The 7,221-nt window shown below is 51.4% G+C and overlaps 1 long non-coding RNA gene across 1 annotated transcript; it reads left to right on the top strand.

The window, feature by feature from the left end:
- Positions 1–1,485: 1,485 nt before the first annotated feature.
- On the top strand, positions 1,486–6,756 carry LOC114485794 (uncharacterized). The gene is made up of 3 exons (XR_003679095.2): positions 1,486–1,551; positions 1,829–1,998; positions 6,708–6,756. It is a non-coding gene; the product is annotated as an uncharacterized lncRNA (long non-coding RNA).
- Positions 6,757–7,221: the final 465 nt, after the last annotated feature.

Below are 7,221 nucleotides of genomic sequence, written 5' to 3'. Positions count from 1 at the left end.
TCTGGAATCACCACTGAGAATGAAAGGGCAATGGGAGGACAGTGTGAAGTGCAGGCTGCCCCAGAGGACATCATCTCAGGCCCTGTAGGCCAGAGAGACGTCCTGGCTGCCAGCCTTGCTTCAAACTTCATCTCAAGGTGTTTGTTTTTTCATCTCAAGGTGTTTGAAGGCCACGCTGGCTACAGCAGAATCGCTATGTGAGCTGTCAGAATACAGATTCCTGGACCCCACCCTCCTGGAGTCTGCTTCAGTAGGTTGAGGAGGGGCCCGGGAACCTATCTTTTTAACCCATTTGCAAGTGAACTTGATGTCCAGTCAGATTGGAGAACCACTGATCCGACCTAGACACCTCCGCTGAGGGGCAAGCGGACAGGCACAGAGAAATCACCCATGTCATGTGGCCACTCTCACTAAACTGCTTAGCTTCGGATGTCCTACCTACTTGGACCCTGCTGACCCAGAGAGACAGTATGGAATACAGACAGGAGAGAGACAGACACAGACCTGGGTTCAAATCCCAGCTTTGACCTTCTCCAAAGGTGGGGCAGCAGGCAAATCACTCACTGGCTCTGCTTCACTTTTCCCGTCTGTACGATGGGGTCATGCAATCGATGGCCCAGGACCACTGTGAGAATTTGAGAAAATTCCTCTCTGCAAATCACTGGTACAGAGTAATGAAGACCTGATGATACTTGTAATCATTAGCATTATCGAGCACTTACTATGATCCAAGTATGGTTCCAAATGCTTTACATAAATGATCTCATTGAATTCGCACAAACACTGTCTATGAAAGAGGAGCTATTATCCTTCCCGTGCTACAGATGAGGAGCCTGAGGCTTAGAGAGTGTGAATAACTTGTCCAGGGGCCCACAGGCAGCATCTGAGTCCTTGGAGCCTGCACGCTAAAACCCTAAGCTATAAATGGCAGCTCCCTCCCCCCTTCTCGTTAAAGGTTAAAACGGAGGGGAGAGCCAATCCTGTGGGGATAAAACAGAACAAAGACCTCTGAAAGGAAGGAAGCCAAGGGAATGTATGTAAGCAGACGCCTCAGAGAGTATGGGGGCTCAGTTTGCCCCTAAGCTTCCTGACAGCTGTAGCAGGAAAGGGGGGCGGGGAGCAGAATTCCCTAGTTTCCATTTTCTGGAAAAAAAGGAGGCACAGAGGCATGTCTAAATGCACATTTGTCTTGGGCTGAAATTCCAGAGGAGTTGATCTTGTGGCCAGCTCAGCAAACATCCGGGACCAGAAGTTCATCTGTGATTTCATGAGGCGCTAAAAGTCTTATTCACACACGTGATTCTGAGAGTCAAGAAGCCAGAGGGGGAAGAAAACACATGAAATTCTATCTAGAAGAGAACGTTGCTGGGCTGCAGTTTCCCACAGCAGTAAGGGGCATGGGAGGAGACCGAGGCCCTGACTGTGTATCTGTCTCTCTCCACAACACACACGACACGGTCTCTCCGGGAGGAGATCCAGGCTCCTGGGGACGTGACGCTCCTCCAGAGACTGGGATCCCGGGATGGATGGCAAATGAGCCAGGATGAAGTTGTGAGTGAGGGCCATGTTGCCAGAGCCTGGGAGCTGAGTGGGGCTGGGTCGGTCAGGCTGGGCCCGTGGAAGAGGCAGAGTAGGGGGAGCTGGTTGTAGGATTGGGAGAGGAATGTAGCATTTGGGCAGGTGGAGGGGTGTTGCAGGCACAAGGAACAGCAGGTGGTGCAGGGCTTGCTTCTCACCCTCCCCAGGTATTGCCTCTTTTGATGTCCCTTTACCTGGCTTTCAGCCTGGCGAGCTCTCCATCCCACCTACCCCCTCCCCACCCATGCAGGTGAGGCTGACTCGCCCCCATCCACCAGGATTGAGAGGGGAAAGACCTGTGTCCAAATTACCTTCTGCGCGACACTGCAAGACCAGTCTGCCTTCTCCAGTTCAGGCATCAGGGCCGACTTCGTGGTCCAGTATGATGTAGTCATGGAGGACATCATTGGAGACGTGCAGGTGAGAGGGCCAGGAGAATGGAAAGAGTGTGGGCTCTGGAGTCAGACAGGCCTGGGAAACAAGGCGCTGGCCTCCACAAGGTGCGCGTTTGTTTCTCCCTAGGGATCAGTGAGGACTAGTGAACACGGACAGGACGGTGTGTAGCGACACATGACTTCGCACCTGGTGAGGCACATGTGTCCCCCAAAGGGTTGGAGACCCGGGACTGTATAAACTGAATCAAGATCCAGGTGAATACATTCCTAACTGAAGCAAGTCATAGCCCACTCTTAACCAGACCTTTTGGAAAGGCAACCAGTGGCCAGTGATTAGTCTCTCACACTTTCTGCAGCTCTGATACTCTCATGTTCTCTTGGGCTTTCTGGATGTCTCTAAGTTTAAAAAATTATTTTTGCCTCACTTGAGCCATTTGCCTAAACAGGGAGCCCTTAAATTCTGAGCTCACACACTCACGAAGAACGTGCAGAGGTCCCACGCTCTACCAGAGGAGTAGAGGCTGATCCGGGACCCTTGGCTTGACAACAACAATTGCATGGCAGCCTGAGACGTCTGGTCCCAGCCTGCTTCTCCCACCACACCTCTCACTGCCTCCAGCACACAAACCATCCTCCAGCTGCCCCACACCATGCCACACCACACACCAATGTCCCAAAGCACCTGAACCTGCCAGTCATCTGTGCCTGAGTATGTGCTCATACTATCTGCCGCCCTGGGAATGTCTTCTCCCTCCTTTCTCCACTGGTGAGTGTCCTCCTTATCCCTGAAAACCTTGCTTCAGTGCCACCTCCATGATGACCCCACCCCACTTACAATTCCTCTCTCTGCTCTGGGCTAATATAGTGCTTTGGTTACACCTTTCCTCATGCACTTACTTATTCATTCATTCATTCGTATGTGGACTCATCTCCATCAAGCAGGAAACTGCCCTAGCCCAGTCCTGCCCTCAGTGACTCTGGGAAGTCAGGAATGAGTTGGGCACAGCCCCTAATCTCCCTTTGGAAATGTCCCATCCTGAGGTAACCCGATACATAGAGCCAGAGCAGTCATAAAAGGCTCTAAGGGCTGTGTATAAATCTGTAATGGCTTACGTATGGATACCACTGAGGAGGGTTTCACGAGAGCCTTCCTGAATGAGTTGGCCTTTAAGTTAGCATAGGAAAACTGAATAGACTTTACCTCCACCTGGACCGATAGGATGAAGGGGAGGGCATGCAGAGAGAGGGGAATAGCATATGCAGAGGCACAGAGGTATAACAGAGGCCTGTTGTGTAAGGGGAATAGAAGGAATTCACCCTCTCAGAATAGGAGCTGAGGGTATCATGCCAGTAGGTGGCAGCAGGGCCTTAACCTGGTGTCCTGGTGTGTGTGTGTGTGTGTGTGTGTGCGCGCGCGTGTGTGTGTGCGTGCACGCGCGCACGTGTGAACTGAGGCATTTGTCTGCTTGTTCATTCTTTACCTCTCCCACCATTGCCTGGAGCAAAGATACAGATAGAACAGATGGAACTAGGCATTAAATAGTACGACTGATACTCCCATCCACTGTGCGCTATGATTCCTGCATCCCCCAACCAAGAACCCCTCAATTCACCTCCCATTTTACTTGAGTATGCCCGCCTTTCAAAGCCCAACACATTCACTCCATGGGCACCTAATCCGTTCTGCCCACTGCTGGCTGATGTCAGGAACCCTGAAGTGAATCACACACAGATCTTATTCACTGTCACCAGGTGAAACAGAGAGACACGAGAATGACATAAGTTGAGAAGTGCTTTGTCAATGACAACATAAGTATGATGGAAGCCATCATGAGGGGTGAGGAGGTCAGGGAGTCTGACCTGGATCTTAAAGAATTCAAAGAAGTGTACCAAGTTGGGAAGGGGGCTCTCAGAAGGCAAAAGCAGTCTAGTAAACTGAGAGCTGCATGATACAAAGAATGGAGGCTGGAAATATCCAGGGGTGTGTAGGGAACTACAAGTGGATTGGAGTTCCTGGAGTGTTGATTTGAGGCCCAAGAAATGCTAAGAGGTGAGATTGAAGGCCATGAGTGCTGCAGGGGCTTGATAAGGAACATAAAATTTATGTTGAACATGCCCAGGGAGCCCTGAGAGGGAATGACGCTATGAGGTTTGTGTTTAGAAAGACCAGACTGTGCAGCTGCTGAAACGATGCATGGATGGGAGGGGCCCCCAGGAGAAGCAGGGAAACACCAGAGGGAAAGGAGCCCTAAATTTGGGCTTCATTTGTTTGGGATGGCGAGGAGGGGTGGACCTGAGACATATCCAGCAGATCAAACCGGCATGAATTTGTGGCTGGTTGGATGTGAGGAGTGAGGGACACAGGAGGATTCAGGGGTGACACTCAGGTTTGTATCTGGAGTGACCATGTGGATGATGGTGCCTCTAAATGACAAAGACACGCAAGGGTGAGACGGGAGGAAGGTAATGAATTTGTTGTTTGGGCAGCATACATTGGAGGCTTCAGCCATCCAAGGGAACAGGTCCAGTGGTGAGTGGGTATGAAGTTGTGGAGGGGGAAGAGTGAAGAGCATTGGACTGGGGAAAGAGTTGTGGGGTCAGCAGTGGAGATTCAGGGGTTGAATCCAAGAGAGCTAGGGAGGTGACCCAGGCCTAATGTATAGAGCCAGAAGAGCAGATCCAGGATGGCAGTTGCTAAGGTAGAGCTTCCCAGTCTAGGAGCTATTGAGCTCCACAGCCCTTGGGGTATCTGGCCCCACGAGCTGCCATCAGCCTATTCAGGGCTCTAAATCCCCACCACTTCCCTCCATTGTGCTACACAAACGTCATCATTTTCTTTGCAGGCCATGACAGACAAATATTAGGCAACACTGTTTAAGGGACAGGGGGGAAAATGGAGCTGAAGAAAGAGACTGAATCCGATGGGCCTGAGAGCTGGTAGGAGAATAAGGAGCGTTCATCATCTCTGGATCCCAGGGGAAAAGATTCTTCGGAGGACTAGAAGTGATTGTCAATTGTGAAATATATCAGGGAGGTGCAGTCTGATGAGAACTGAAATACACCCACTGAGTGTTCCAACCAACTGGCCGTTGCTACCTTTGGTGAGAGATGGATCAGCGGTGGGGGTGGGAGCCAGTCTGCAGTGGGCAGAGGAGTAAACCGGAGGTGAGAAGACCATTGCATCTGCCGAGTTCATCACCTTGGCATGCTACTGGGAAGAAAGGAGCTGATTTGAAGTTTGGGTGGGATCCGGATGAATGGAGGTTGTCTTAGTGGATGGAAAAAACACCAAAATTTTTAAACTGTAATGAAGACCCAGTTGGGTGCATGGGCTGGGTTGGAGAGTAGGAGTCTTGCTGGTGGAGGAGGTACTGGAGGCTGGGCATGCATGGGGTCAGGGAAGGATTGTTTTGTCTTTCAGTAGAGGGAGGAGGCATATAGGTGTGTGGACCCTGTGCAAGGGTGGGGTGGGCAGTGCAAGGGACATGGCCTGGTGCCCTTAATTTTTTCATGAGGAGGGAGGGGAGGCATTTCCTGAGAATGGGGTGGCATGACAGCTGAAGGGAGTGTGAGAGGTTGGTGACCTGGGTCATGCCTCTTGTTTATATAATAGGATGTGAGGTGTGGGGCCACTGGTGAGCCTGGGACCATGGAGAGGTAGGAATGTGATTTTCCCAGAAGCTCTCACCTACCCAGGTATGGGAAGAACACAGAAGGACAGCTGGACTCTGCCTGTGGCTTGGGCAGTTGCAGGATGGTTGACCCAGGGCTTGGGGAACTGCTGTAGAGTGCCAGGAAAAAGTGCAGACAAAGCCTACGCTTGTGCTTGTGAATTAATTCAAAGGCTGGGGTGGAGGGGAAGAACAAGATGTCCTCCCATCTCCTTCCTGCTCTCCACCACCCCCCTCCTGTGTCCAGCTTTGTGACCAGAGAATGCCTGGAGGGCTGAGAGGAGAATAAGCTGGTTACCCCAGGACAGAGCTTGCTTCAGGCTCCTGGGCAGCACAGACCCTCAGCAAGCCTATACTTCCTTAGGCTGAGCTGCCACTGGCCCTGGGGGCCCTTCCAGCTCCCCTCTCCCCTTCCCTCAACTGTCCCAGGCCCCAGGCTCTGCAGAAGGAGAGATGGAGTGGGGGAAGGGGGTCAGCAGCCAATCATATCCCCGATAGCCCAAGGCATCTGCACCTGGTCTAACCAATCCCCTCTGAACAAATAGCTCACTCAGCCTCTGCTCCCTCCTCCCCTCCCTGCTCTGCCCAGCAACAACAGAAAGGAGGTTTAAGGAGGAGAGGGAGGCCCTGCAAACTCCCAGCCCCTGGCAGCAATGGAGCCGGGCCTCAGGCTCACTCTATAGAGGGAGGTTAAAACAACACTCTCAGTTCCTGGAGCCCAGGCAAAACGTCCCTAGGGGCCCTCAAGACTATGCAAGCCCAGCTCTCACAGACAGGAACTCACATATTACAGAGATCCTGATCCCTGGAGCCTTGGGCCACAAGCCAGTCTCATTTTCTCCACAGCTCAGGGACAGGCCCTTGGCTGGCAGCCTGACCAGCAGAGATACACTTCTGGTGGAGGAGATGGACATTGAGCAAACAATCCCACAAATGCCTATTTAATAGCAACAGTGATAAGGCCTAGGAAGGAAAAGAGCAGGGTTTTATGCAGCAAAATAAGAGGGGACTTGATTTAGACTGGCTTTCACAGTTTTTGTTGATTCCACTTCTTTTTTTCCAGATTTGCGATGGCTATTTTGTTCATTACTTTGCACCCAGGAGCCTTCCACCTGTTGAGAAAAACGTGGTGTTTGTTATTGACGCGAGCGGCTCCATGTTTGGTACCAAAGTGAAGCAGGTAACAAGGACCCTGGGGATCGTTCATAGCTCTTGATTTAGAAAGCTCAGAAAGCAGAGAGTGCTGGTACAGTGGTTCCCTGAGACAAGACACCCTGCCATCCCATCACCTTTGGACCTTATAGGCCTAGGCCTACCTTAGTCTTGGTACCTTACATATCAGGAGCCACGTAGGCATGGAGCCACAGAATCCTAGGAACACTGAAACATAGGACTATGGGGCCTGAACCCATCAAGAGCCTCAACCACAAACCTCCAGGTCTCATAAAGGCCCAGAGTCATAGAGCCTTTGGGCTAGAGTACTCTGGCATCATAAAGTCTGAGTCAAAAACATTTAAACTGTAGTCATTTTAGATTCAGAACTGTCAAGGGGCCACAGCTTTGTTTGGTTTGGTTTT

Source organism: Physeter macrocephalus, unplaced genomic scaffold, assembly GCF_002837175.3.
Source record: "Physeter macrocephalus isolate SW-GA unplaced genomic scaffold, ASM283717v5 random_4077, whole genome shotgun sequence".
NCBI lineage: Eukaryota > Metazoa > Chordata > Mammalia > Artiodactyla > Physeteridae > Physeter > Physeter macrocephalus.
The sequence above is the reverse complement of the archived record's forward strand: the minus strand, read 5'-3'. Positions and strand labels throughout refer to the sequence as shown.